Source organism: Garra rufa, chromosome 1, assembly GCF_049309525.1.
Source record: "Garra rufa chromosome 1, GarRuf1.0, whole genome shotgun sequence".
Lineage (NCBI taxonomy): Eukaryota > Metazoa > Chordata > Actinopteri > Cypriniformes > Cyprinidae > Garra > Garra rufa.
This window is the reverse complement of record NC_133361.1, coordinates 66,823,720-66,835,256: the sequence shown is the minus strand read 5'-3', so window position 1 is coordinate 66,835,256 and position 11,537 is coordinate 66,823,720. Positions and strand designations below refer to the sequence as shown.

The 11,537-nt window shown below is 41.3% G+C and overlaps 17 non-coding genes across 17 annotated transcripts; all 17 read right to left on the bottom strand.

Moving 5' to 3' along the window:
- Nucleotides 1–811: 811 nt before the first annotated feature.
- Nucleotides 812–930, bottom strand: LOC141312417 (5S ribosomal RNA). The gene has a single exon (XR_012349229.1). It is a non-coding gene; the product is annotated as a 5S ribosomal RNA (ribosomal RNA).
- Nucleotides 931–1,683: 753 nt separating this feature from the next.
- On the bottom strand, nt 1,684–1,802 carry LOC141298941 (5S ribosomal RNA). Its single transcript, XR_012341676.1, has one exon. It is a non-coding gene; the product is annotated as a 5S ribosomal RNA (ribosomal RNA).
- Nucleotides 1,803–1,886: 84 nt separating this feature from the next.
- On the bottom strand, nt 1,887–2,005 carry LOC141298934 (5S ribosomal RNA). Its single transcript, XR_012341675.1, has one exon. It is a non-coding gene; the product is annotated as a 5S ribosomal RNA (ribosomal RNA).
- Nucleotides 2,006–2,758: 753 nt separating this feature from the next.
- Nucleotides 2,759–2,877, bottom strand: LOC141319238 (5S ribosomal RNA). Its single transcript, XR_012353506.1, has one exon. It is a non-coding gene; the product is annotated as a 5S ribosomal RNA (ribosomal RNA).
- Nucleotides 2,878–3,630: 753 nt separating this feature from the next.
- LOC141318574 (5S ribosomal RNA) lies at nt 3,631–3,749 on the bottom strand. The gene has a single exon (XR_012352882.1). It is a non-coding gene; the product is annotated as a 5S ribosomal RNA (ribosomal RNA).
- Nucleotides 3,750–4,502: 753 nt separating this feature from the next.
- On the bottom strand, nt 4,503–4,621 carry LOC141298926 (5S ribosomal RNA). Its single transcript, XR_012341674.1, has one exon. It is a non-coding gene; the product is annotated as a 5S ribosomal RNA (ribosomal RNA).
- Nucleotides 4,622–5,369: 748 nt separating this feature from the next.
- LOC141312405 (5S ribosomal RNA) lies at nt 5,370–5,488 on the bottom strand. The gene has a single exon (XR_012349228.1). It is a non-coding gene; the product is annotated as a 5S ribosomal RNA (ribosomal RNA).
- A 753-nt stretch (nt 5,489–6,241) lies between these two features.
- Nucleotides 6,242–6,360, bottom strand: LOC141298919 (5S ribosomal RNA). Its single transcript, XR_012341673.1, has one exon. It is a non-coding gene; the product is annotated as a 5S ribosomal RNA (ribosomal RNA).
- Nucleotides 6,361–6,444: 84 nt separating this feature from the next.
- LOC141298911 (5S ribosomal RNA) lies at nt 6,445–6,563 on the bottom strand. Its single transcript, XR_012341672.1, has one exon. It is a non-coding gene; the product is annotated as a 5S ribosomal RNA (ribosomal RNA).
- Nucleotides 6,564–7,311: 748 nt separating this feature from the next.
- Nucleotides 7,312–7,430, bottom strand: LOC141312383 (5S ribosomal RNA). The gene has a single exon (XR_012349226.1). It is a non-coding gene; the product is annotated as a 5S ribosomal RNA (ribosomal RNA).
- A 753-nt stretch (nt 7,431–8,183) lies between these two features.
- Nucleotides 8,184–8,302, bottom strand: LOC141298903 (5S ribosomal RNA). The gene has a single exon (XR_012341671.1). It is a non-coding gene; the product is annotated as a 5S ribosomal RNA (ribosomal RNA).
- An 84-nt stretch (nt 8,303–8,386) lies between these two features.
- LOC141298896 (5S ribosomal RNA) lies at nt 8,387–8,505 on the bottom strand. The gene has a single exon (XR_012341670.1). It is a non-coding gene; the product is annotated as a 5S ribosomal RNA (ribosomal RNA).
- Nucleotides 8,506–9,253: 748 nt separating this feature from the next.
- On the bottom strand, nt 9,254–9,372 carry LOC141312372 (5S ribosomal RNA). Its single transcript, XR_012349225.1, has one exon. It is a non-coding gene; the product is annotated as a 5S ribosomal RNA (ribosomal RNA).
- A 753-nt stretch (nt 9,373–10,125) lies between these two features.
- Nucleotides 10,126–10,244, bottom strand: LOC141298888 (5S ribosomal RNA). Its single transcript, XR_012341669.1, has one exon. It is a non-coding gene; the product is annotated as a 5S ribosomal RNA (ribosomal RNA).
- Nucleotides 10,245–10,328: 84 nt separating this feature from the next.
- On the bottom strand, nt 10,329–10,447 carry LOC141298873 (5S ribosomal RNA). Its single transcript, XR_012341667.1, has one exon. It is a non-coding gene; the product is annotated as a 5S ribosomal RNA (ribosomal RNA).
- Nucleotides 10,448–11,200: 753 nt separating this feature from the next.
- Nucleotides 11,201–11,319, bottom strand: LOC141298864 (5S ribosomal RNA). Its single transcript, XR_012341666.1, has one exon. It is a non-coding gene; the product is annotated as a 5S ribosomal RNA (ribosomal RNA).
- An 84-nt stretch (nt 11,320–11,403) lies between these two features.
- Nucleotides 11,404–11,522, bottom strand: LOC141318516 (5S ribosomal RNA). The gene has a single exon (XR_012352828.1). It is a non-coding gene; the product is annotated as a 5S ribosomal RNA (ribosomal RNA).
- Nucleotides 11,523–11,537: the final 15 nt, after the last annotated feature.

Here is an 11,537-nt window from a genome sequence, read left to right as displayed (position 1 = left end):
GACGCTGCTTAGCTTCCAAGATCAGACGAGATCGGGCGCTCTCAGCGCGGTATGGCCGTAAGCGAGGGCTGCTCCAAAAAGTGGGCTATTTAAAGATCAGCCTCCGTAAAAGCCAGCATATTATATAAATAGTGAAGAAAAGGCAAAAGCTTACAGCACCTGGTATTCCCAGGCGGTCTCCCATCCAAGTGTAACAATCGGCCTTATCAGCCGAGTTACAAGACTAAAATGGGGTCAGATTTAACTGTGAGAGATGACTAGTGGTTAAAAGAATGAGACATAAAAGAAGATTGGTTTAAATAGATTTGGTTTATTTACAAGGTTCACATAAAAGACTTTAAAACAACACGATAAAATGAGGTAAACGCTGTTAAAACAATACAGTTCATTTGTCCATACCCTAAAAACAGTCCAAGAATCCCAGTGTGTTGATAAGTCCAATGTGAGTGTCCACCGGTGTATATACAATCCACAGAAAGTGTAATCCAAAGTTTGCAGGTGGTGAATGGAAAGGTGAGCTCTAAAATTAGCAACTCCTCAATCCAACAGTTTGGTGACTGTCCTTTGTTTGTCATGCTGCTCTCTTATACAGTTGTACTTCCTGCTTCCTGTCATGTGTCTAGTCACATGGCAGGCCAACCATCCATTTTTTAAAGACACACACTCACTTAAAATGTTAAGAGTAATAAAATGGCCTAAAAAACATGTAAAACACTTAAAACTCTATAATACATTTAAATGATTGTAATAAATAGAGCGGTAAAACACGTCTTTCTAAAAGCCAGCATATTATATAAATAGTGAAGAAAAATGCTTACAGCACCTGGTATTCCCAGGCGGTCTCCCATCCAAGTACTAAGCAGGCCCGACGCTGCTTAGCTTCCGAGATCAGACGAGATCGGGCGCTCTCAGCGCGGTATGGCCGTAAGCGAGGGCTGCTCCAAACAGTGGGCTATTTAAAGATCAGCCTCCGTAAAAGCCAGCATATTATATAAATAGTGAAGAAAAGGCAAAAGCTTACAGCACCTGGTATTCCCAGGCGGTCTCCCATCCAAGTGTAACAATCGGCCTTATCAGCCGAGTTACAAGACTAAAATGGGGTCAGATTTAACTGTGAGAGATGACTAGTGGTTAAAAGAATGAGACATAAAAGAAGATTGGTTTAAATAGATTTGGTTTATTTACAAGGTTCACATAAAAGACTTTAAAACAACACGATAAAACGAGGTAAACGCTGTTAAAAGAATACAGTTCATTTGTCCATACCCTAAAAACAGTCCAAGAATCCCAGTGTGTTGATAAGTCCAATGTGAGTGTCCACCGGTGTATATACAATCCACAGAAAGTGTAATCCAAAGTTTGCAGGTGGTGAATGGAAAGGTGAGCTCTAAAATTAGCAACTCCTCAATCCAACAGTTTGGTGACTGTCCTTTGTTTGTCATGCTGCTCTCTTATACAGTTGTACTTCCTGCTTCCTGTCATGTGTCTAGTCACATGGCAGGCCAACCATCCATTTTTTAAAGACACACACTCACTTAAAATGTTAAGAGTAATAAAATGGCCTAAAAAACATGTAAAACACTTAAAACTCTATAATACATTTAAATGATTGTAATAAATAGAGCGGTAAAACACGTCTTTCTAAAAGCCAGCATATTATATAAATAGTGAAGAAAAGGCAAAAGCTTACAGCACCTGGTATTCCCAGGCGGTCTCCCATCCAAGTACTAAGCAGGCCCGACGCTGCTTAGCTTCCGAGATCAGACGAGATCGGGCGCTCTCAGCGCGGTATGGCCGTAAGCGAGGGCTGCTCCAAAAAGTGGGCCATTTAAAGATCAGCCTCCGTAAAAGCCAGCATATTATATAAATAGTGAAGAAAAGGCAAAAGCTTACAGCACCTGGTATTCCCAGGCGGTCTCCCATCCAAGTACTAAGCAGGCCCGACGCTGCTTAGCTTCCGAGATCAGACGAGATCGGGCGCTCTCAGCGCGGTATGGCCGTAAGCGAGGGCTGCTCCAAACAGTGGGCTATTTAAAGATCAGCCTCCGTAAAAGCCAGCATATTATATAAATAGTGAAGAAAAGGCAAAAGCTTACAGCACCTGGTATTCCCAGGCGGTCTCCCATCCAAGTGTAACAATCGGCCTTATCAGCCGAGTTACAAGACTAAAATGGGGTCAGATTTAACTGTGAGAGATGACTAGTGGTTAAAAGAATGAGACATAAAAGAAGATTGGTTTAAATAGATTTGGTTTATTTACAAGGTTCACATAAAAGACTTTAAAACAACACGATAAAACGAGGTAAACGCTGTTAAAAGAATACAGTTCATTTGTCCATACCCTAAAAACAGTCCAAGAATCCCAGTGTGTTGATAAGTCCAATGTGAGTGTCCACCGGTGTATATACAATCCACAGAAAGTGTAATCCAAAGTTTGCAGGTGGTGAATGGAAAGGTGAGCTCTAAAATTAGCAACTCCTCAATCCAACAGTTTGGTGACTGTCCTTTGTTTGTCATGCTGCTCTCTTATACAGTTGTACTTCCTGCTTCCTGTCATGTGTCTAGTCACATGGCAGGCCAACCATCCATTTTTTAAAGACACACACTCACTTAAAATGTTAAGAGTAATAAAATGGCCTAAAAAACATGTAAAACACTTAAAACTCTATAATACATTTAAATGATTGTAATAAATAGAGCGGTAAAACACGTCTTTCTAAAAGCCAGCATATTATATAAATAGTGAAGAAAAGGCAAAAGCTTACAGCACCTGGTATTCCCAGGCGGTCTCCCATCCAAGTACTAAGCAGGCCCGACGGTGCTTAGCTTCCGAGATCAGACGAGATCGGGCGCTCTCAGCGCTGTATGGCCGTAAGCGAGGGCTGCTCCAAAAAGTGGGCCATTTAAAGATCAGCCTCCGTAAAAGCCAGCATATTATATAAATAGTGAAGAAAAGGCAAAAGCTTACAGCACCTGGTATTCCCAGGCGGTCTCCCATCCAAGTGTAACAATCGGCCTTATCAGCCGAGTTACAAGACTAAAATGGGATTAGATTTAACTGTGAGAGGTGACTAGTGGTTAAAAGAATGAGACATAAAAGAAGATTGGTTTAAATAGATTTGGTTTATTTACAAGGTTCACATAAAAGACTTTAAAACAACACGATAAAACGAGGTAAACGCTGTTAAAAGAATACAGTTCATTTGTCCATACCCTAAAAACAGTCCAAGAATCCCAGTGTGTTGATAAGTCCAATGTGAGTGTCCACCGGTGTATATACAATCCACAGAAAGTGTAATCCAAAGTTTGCAGGTGGTGAATGGAAAGGTGAGCTCTAAAATTAGCAACTCCTCAATCCAACAGTTTGGTGACTGTCCTTTGTTTGTCATGCTGCTCTCTTATACAGTTGTACTTCCTGCTTCCTGTCATGTGTCTAGTCACATGGCAGGCCAACCATCCATTTTTTAAAGACACACACTCACTTAAAATGTTAAGAGTAATAAAATGGCCTAAAAAACATGTAAAACACTTAAAACTCTATAATACATTTAAATGATTGTAATAAATAGAGCGGTAAAACACGTCTTTCTAAAAGCCAGCATATTATATAAATAGTGAAGAAAAGGCAAAAGCTTACAGCACCTGGTATTCCCAGGCGGTGTCCCATCCAAGTACTAAGCAGGCCCGACGCTGCTTAGCTTCCGAGATCAGACGAGATCGGGCACTCTCAGCGCGGTATGGCCGTAAGCGAGGGCTGCTCCAAAAAGTGGGCCATTTAAAGATCAGCCTCCGTAAAAGCCAGCATATTATATAAATAGTGAAGAAAAGGCAAAAGCTTACAGCACCTGGTATTCCCAGGCGGTCTCCCATCCAAGTGTAACAATCGGCCTTATCAGCCGAGTTACAAGACTAAAATGGGATCAGATTTAACTGTGAGAGGTGACTAGTGGTTAAAAGAATGAGACATAAAAGAAGATTGGTTTAAATAGATTTGGTTTATTTACAAGGTTCACATAAAAGACTTTAAAACAACACGATAAAACGAGGTAAACGCTGTTAAAAGAATACAGTTCATTTGTCCATACCCTAAAAACAGTCCAAGAATCCCAGTGTGTTGATAAGTCCAATGTGAGTGTCCACCGGTGTATATACAATCCACAGAAAGTGTAATCCAAAGTTTGCAGGTGGTGAATGGAAAGGTGAGCTCTAAAATTAGCAACTCCTCAATCCAACAGTTTGGTGACTGTCCTTTGTTTGTCATGCTGCTCTCTTATACAGTTGTACTTCCTGCTTCCTGTCATGTGTCTAGTCACATGGCAGGCCAACCATCCATTTTTTAAAGACACACACTCACTTAAAATGTTAAGAGTAATAAAATGGCCTAAAAAACATGTAAAACACTTAAAACTCTATAATACATTTAAATGATTGTAATAAATAGAGCGGTAAAACACGTCTTTCTAAAAGCCAGCATATTATATAAATAGTGAAGAAAAGGCAAAAGCTTACAGCACCTGGTATTCCCAGGCGGTCTCCCATCCAAGTACTAAGCAGGCCCGACGCTGCTTAGCTTCCGAGATCAGACGAGATCGGGCGCTCTCAGCGCGGTATGGCCGTAAGCGAGGGCTGCTCCAAAAAGTGGGCCATTTAAAGATCAGCCTCCGTAAAAGCCAGCATATTATATAAATAGTGAAGAAAAGGCAAAAGCTTACAGCACCTGGTATTCCCAGGCGGTCTCCCATCCAAGTGTAACAATCGGCCTTATCAGCCGAGTTACAAGACTAAAATGGGGTCAGATTTAACTGTGAGAGATGACTAGTGGTTAAAACAATGAGACATAAAAGAAGATTGGTTTAAATAGATTTGGTTTATTTACAAGGTTCACATAAAAGACTTTAAAACAACACGATAAAATGAGGTAAACGCTGTTAAAACAATACAGTTCATTTGTCCATACCCTAAAAACAGTCCAAGAATCCCAGTGTGTTGATAAGTCCAATGTGAGTGTCCACCGGTGTATATACAATCCACAGAAAGTGTAATCCAAAGTTTGCAGGTGGTGAATGGAAAGGTGAGCTCTAAAATTAGCAACTCCTCAATCCAACAGTTTGGTGACTGTCCTTTGTTTGTCATGCTGCTCTCTTATACAGTTGTACTTCCTGCTTCCTGTCATGTGTCTAGTCACATGGCAGGCCAACCATCCATTTTTTAAAGACACACACTCACTTAAAATGTTAAGAGTAATAAAATGGCCTAAAAAACATGTAAAACACTTAAAACTCTATAATACATTTAAATGATTGTAATAAATAGAGCGGTAAAACACGTCTTTCTAAAAGCCAGCATATTATATAAATAGTGAAGAAAAATGCTTACAGCACCTGGTATTCCCAGGCGGTCTCCCATCCAAGTACTAAGCAGGCCCGACGCTGCTTAGCTTCCGAGATCAGACGAGATCGGGCGCTCTCAGCGCGGTATGGCCGTAAGCGAGGGCTGCTCCAAACAGTGGGCTATTTAAAGATCAGCCTCCGTAAAAGCCAGCATATTATATAAATAGTGAAGAAAAGGCAAAAGCTTACAGCACCTGGTATTCCCAGGCGGTCTCCCATCCAAGTGTAACAATCGGCCTTATCAGCCGAGTTACAAGACTAAAATGGGGTCAGATTTAACTGTGAGAGATGACTAGTGGTTAAAAGAATGAGACATAAAAGAAGATTGGTTTAAATAGATTTGGTTTATTTACAAGGTTCACATAAAAGACTTTAAAACAACACGATAAAACGAGGTAAACGCTGTTAAAAGAATACAGTTCATTTGTCCATACCCTAAAAACAGTCCAAGAATCCCAGTGTGTTGATAAGTCCAATGTGAGTGTCCACCGGTGTATATACAATCCACAGAAAGTGTAATCCAAAGTTTGCAGGTGGTGAATGGAAAGGTGAGCTCTAAAATTAGCAACTCCTCAATCCAACAGTTTGGTGACTGTCCTTTGTTTGTCATGCTGCTCTCTTATACAGTTGTACTTCCTGCTTCCTGTCATGTGTCTAGTCACATGGCAGGCCAACCATCCATTTTTTAAAGACACACACTCACTTAAAATGTTAAGAGTAATAAAATGGCCTAAAAAACATGTAAAACACTTAAAACTCTATAATACATTTAAATGATTGTAATAAATAGAGCGGTAAAACACGTCTTTCTAAAAGCCAGCATATTATATAAATAGTGAAGAAAAGGCAAAAGCTTACAGCACCTGGTATTCCCAGGCGGTCTCCCATCCAAGTACTAAGCAGGCCCGACGCTGCTTAGCTTCCGAGATCAGACGAGATCGGGCGCTCTCAGCGCGGTATGGCCGTAAGCGAGGGTTGCTCCAAAAAGTGGGCCATTTAAAGATCAGCCTCCGTAAAAGCCAGCATATTATATAAATAGTGAAGAAAAGGCAAAAGCTTACAGCACCTGGTATTCCCAGGCGGTCTCCCATCCAAGTACTAAGCAGGCCCGACGCTGCTTAGCTTCCGAGATCAGACGAGATCGGGCGCTCTCAGCGCGGTATGGCCGTAAGCGAGGGCTGCTCCAAACAGTGGGCTATTTAAAGATCAGCCTCCGTAAAAGCCAGCATATTATATAAATAGTGAAGAAAAGGCAAAAGCTTACAGCACCTGGTATTCCCAGGCGGTCTCCCATCCAAGTGTAACAATCGGCCTTATCAGCCGAGTTACAAGACTAAAATGGGGTCAGATTTAACTGTGAGAGATGACTAGTGGTTAAAAGAATGAGACATAAAAGAAGATTGGTTTAAATAGATTTGGTTTATTTACAAGGTTCACATAAAAGACTTTAAAACAACACGATAAAATGAGGTAAACGCTGTTAAAACAATACAGTTCATTTGTCCATACCCTAAAAACAGTCCAAGAATCCCAGTGTGTTGATAAGTCCAATGTGAGTGTCCACCGGTGTATATACAATCCACAGAAAGTGTAATCCAAAGTTTGCAGGTGGTGAATGGAAAGGTGAGCTCTAAAATTAGCAACTCCTCAATCCAACAGTTTGGTGACTGTCCTTTGTTTGTCATGCTGCTCTCTTATACAGTTGTACTTCCTGCTTCCTGTCATGTGTCTAGTCACATGGCAGGCCAACCATCCATTTTTTAAAGACACACACTCACTTAAAATGTTAAGAGTAATAAAATGGCCTAAAAAACATGTAAAACACTTAAAACTCTATAATACATTTAAATGATTGTAATAAATAGAGCGGTAAAACACGTCTTTCTAAAAGCCAGCATATTATATAAATAGTGAAGAAAAATGCTTACAGCACCTGGTATTCCCAGGCGGTCTCCCATCCAAGTACTAAGCAGGCCCGACGCTGCTTAGCTTCCGAGATCAGACGAGATCGGGCGCTCTCAGCGCGGTATGGCCGTAAGCGAGGGCTGCTCCAAACAGTGGGCTATTTAAAGATCAGCCTCCGTAAAAGCCAGCATATTATATAAATAGTGAAGAAAAGGCAAAAGCTTACAGCACCTGGTATTCCCAGGCGGTCTCCCATCCAAGTGTAACAATCGGCCTTATCAGCCGAGTTACAAGACTAAAATGGGGTCAGATTTAACTGTGAGAGATGACTAGTGGTTAAAAGAATGAGACATAAAAGAAGATTGGTTTAAATAGATTTGGTTTATTTACAAGGTTCACATAAAAGACTTTAAAACAACACGATAAAACGAGGTAAACGCTGTTAAAAGAATACAGTTCATTTGTCCATACCCTAAAAACAGTCCAAGAATCCCAGTGTGTTGATAAGTCCAATGTGAGTGTCCACCGGTGTATATACAATCCACAGAAAGTGTAATCCAAAGTTTGCAGGTGGTGAATGGAAAGGTGAGCTCTAAAATTAGCAACTCCTCAATCCAACAGTTTGGTGACTGTCCTTTGTTTGTCATGCTGCTCTCTTATACAGTTGTACTTCCTGCTTCCTGTCATGTGTCTAGTCACATGGCAGGCCAACCATCCATTTTTTAAAGACACACACTCACTTAAAATGTTAAGAGTAATAAAATGGCCTAAAAAACATGTAAAACACTTAAAACTCTATAATACATTTAAATGATTGTAATAAATAGAGCGGTAAAACACGTCTTTCTAAAAGCCAGCATATTATATAAATAGTGAAGAAAAGGCAAAAGCTTACAGCACCTGGTATTCCCAGGCGGTCTCCCATCCAAGTACTAAGCAGGCCCGACGCTGCTTAGCTTCCGAGATCAGACGAGATCGGGCGCTCTCAGCGCGGTATGGCCGTAAGCGAGGGTTGCTCCAAAAAGTGGGCCATTTAAAGATCAGCCTCCGTAAAAGCCAGCATATTATATAAATAGTGAAGAAAAGGCAAAAGCTTACAGCACCTGGTATTCCCAGGCGGTCTCCCATCCAAGTACTAAGCAGGCCCGACGCTGCTTAGCTTCCGAGATCAGACGAGATCGGGCGCTCTCAGCGCGGTATGGCCGTAAGCGAGGGCTGCTCCAAACAGTGGGCTATTTAAAGATCAGCCTCCGTAAAAGCCAGCATATTATATAAATAGTGAAGAAAAGGCAAAAGCTTACAGCACCTGGTATTCCCAGGCGGTCTCCCATCCAAGTGTAACAATCGGCCTTATCAGCCGAGTTACAAGACTAAAATGGGGTCAGATTTAACTGTGAGAGATGACTAGTGGTTAAAAGAATGAGACATAAAAGAAGATTGGTTTAAATAGATTTGGTTTATTTACAAGGTTCACATAAAAGACTTTAAAACAACACGATAAAATGAGGTAAACGCTGTTAAAACAATACAGTTCATTTGTCCATACCCTAAAAACAGTCCAAGAATCCCAGTGTGTTGATAAGTCCAATGTGAGTGTCCACCGGTGTATATACAATCCACAGAAAGTGTAATCCAAAGTTTGCAGGTGGTGAATGGAAAGGTGAGCTCTAAAATTAGCAACTCCTCAATCCAACAGTTTGGTGACTGTCCTTTGTTTGTCATGCTGCTCTCTTATACAGTTGTACTTCCTGCTTCCTGTCATGTGTCTAGTCACATGGCAGGCCAACCATCCATTTTTTAAAGACACACACTCACTTAAAATGTTAAGAGTAATAAAATGGCCTAAAAAACATGTAAAACACTTAAAACTCTATAATACATTTAAATGATTGTAATAAATAGAGCGGTAAAACACGTCTTTCTAAAAGCCAGCATATTATATAAATAGTGAAGAAAAATGCTTACAGCACCTGGTATTCCCAGGCGGTCTCCCATCCAAGTACTAAGCAGGCCCGACGCTGCTTAGCTTCCGAGATCAGACGAGATCGGGCGCTCTCAGCGCGGTATGGCCGTAAGCGAGGGCTGCTCCAAACAGTGGGCTATTTAAAGATCAGCCTCCGTAAAAGCCAGCATATTATATAAATAGTGAAGAAAAGGCAAAAGCTTACAGCACCTGGTATTCCCAGGCGGTCTCCCATCCAAGTGTAACAATCGGCCTTATCAGCCGAGTTACAAGACTAAAATGGGGTCAGATTTAACTGTGAGAGATGACTAGTGGTTAAAAGAATGAGACATAAAAGAAGATTGGTTTAAATAGATTTGGTTTATTTACAAGGTTCACATAAAAGACTTTAAAACAACACGATAAAACGAGGTAAACGCTGTTAAAAGAATACAGTTCATTTGTCCATACCCTAAAAACAGTCCAAGAATCCCAGTGTGTTGATAAGTCCAATGTGAGTGTCCACCGGTGTATATACAATCCACAGAAAGTGTAATCCAAAGTTTGCAGGTGGTGAATGGAAAGGTGAGCTCTAAAATTAGCAACTCCTCAATCCAACAGTTTGGTGACTGTCCTTTGTTTGTCATGCTGCTCTCTTATACAGTTGTACTTCCTGCTTCCTGTCATGTGTCTAGTCACATGGCAGGCCAACCATCCATTTTTTAAAGACACACACTCACTTAAAATGTTAAGAGTAATAAAATGGCCTAAAAAACATGTAAAACACTTAAAACTCTATAATACATTTAAATGATTGTAATAAATAGAGCGGTAAAACACGTCTTTCTAAAAGCCAGCATATTATATAAATAGTGAAGAAAAGGCAAAAGCTTACAGCACCTGGTATTCCCAGGCGGTCTCCCATCCAAGTACTAAGCAGGCCCGACGCTGCTTAGCTTCCGAGATCAGACGAGATCGGGCGCTCTCAGCGCGGTATGGCCGTAAGCGAGGGTTGCTCCAAAAAGTGGGCCATTTAAAGATCAGCCTCCGTAAAAGCCAGCATATTATATAAATAGTGAAGAAAAGGCAAAAGCTTACAGCACCTGGTATTCCCAGGCGGTCTCCCATCCAAGTACTAAGCAGGCCCGACGCTGCTTAGCTTCCGAGATCAGACGAGATCGGGCGCTCTCAGCGCGGTATGGCCGTAAGCGAGGGCTGCTCCAAACAGTGGGCTATTTAAAGATCAGCCTCCGTAAAAGCCAGCATATTATATAAATAGTGAAGAAAAGGCAAAAGCTTACAGCACCTGGTATTCCCAGGCGGTCTCCCATCCAAGTGTAACAATCGGCCTTATCAGCCGAGTTACAAGACTAAAATGGGGTCAGATTTAACTGTGAGAGATGACTAGTGGTTAAAAGAATGAGACATAAAAGAAGATTGGTTTAAATAGATTTGGTTTATTTACAAGGTTCACATAAAAGACTTTAAAACAACACGATAAAACGAGGTAAACGCTGTTAAAAGAATACAGTTCATTTGTCCATACCCTAAAAACAGTCCAAGAATCCCAGTGTGTTGATAAGTCCAATGTGAGTGTCCACCGGTGTATATACAATCCACAGAAAGTGTAATCCAAAGTTTGCAGGTGGTGAATGGAAAGGTGAGCTCTAAAATTAGCAACTCCTCAATCCAACAGTTTGGTGACTGTCCTTTGTTTGTCATGCTGCTCTCTTATACAGTTGTACTTCCTGCTTCCTGTCATGTGTCTAGTCACATGGCAGGCCAACCATCCATTTTTTAAAGACACACACTCACTTAAAATGTTAAGAGTAATAAAATGGCCTAAAAAACATGTAAAACACTTAAAACTCTATAATACATTTAAATGATTGTAATAAATAGAGCGGTAAAACACGTCTTTCTAAAAGCCAGCATATTATATAAATAGTGAAGAAAAGGCAAAAGCTTACAGCACCTGGTATTCCCAGGCGGTCTCCCATCCAAGTACTAAGCAGGCCCGACGCTGCTTAGCTTCCGAGATCAGACGAGATCGGGCGCTCTCAGCGCGGTATGGCCGTAAGCGAGGGCTGCTCCAAAAAGTGGGCCATTTAAAGATCAGCCTCCGTAAAAGCCAGCATATTATATAAATAGTGAAGAAAAGGCAAAAGCTTACAGCACCTGGTATTCCCAGGCGGTCTCCCATCCAAGCACTAAGCAGGCCCGACGCTGCTTAGCTTCCGAGATCAGACGAGATCGGGCGCTCTCAGCGCGGTATGGCCGTAAGCGAGGGCTGCTCCAAA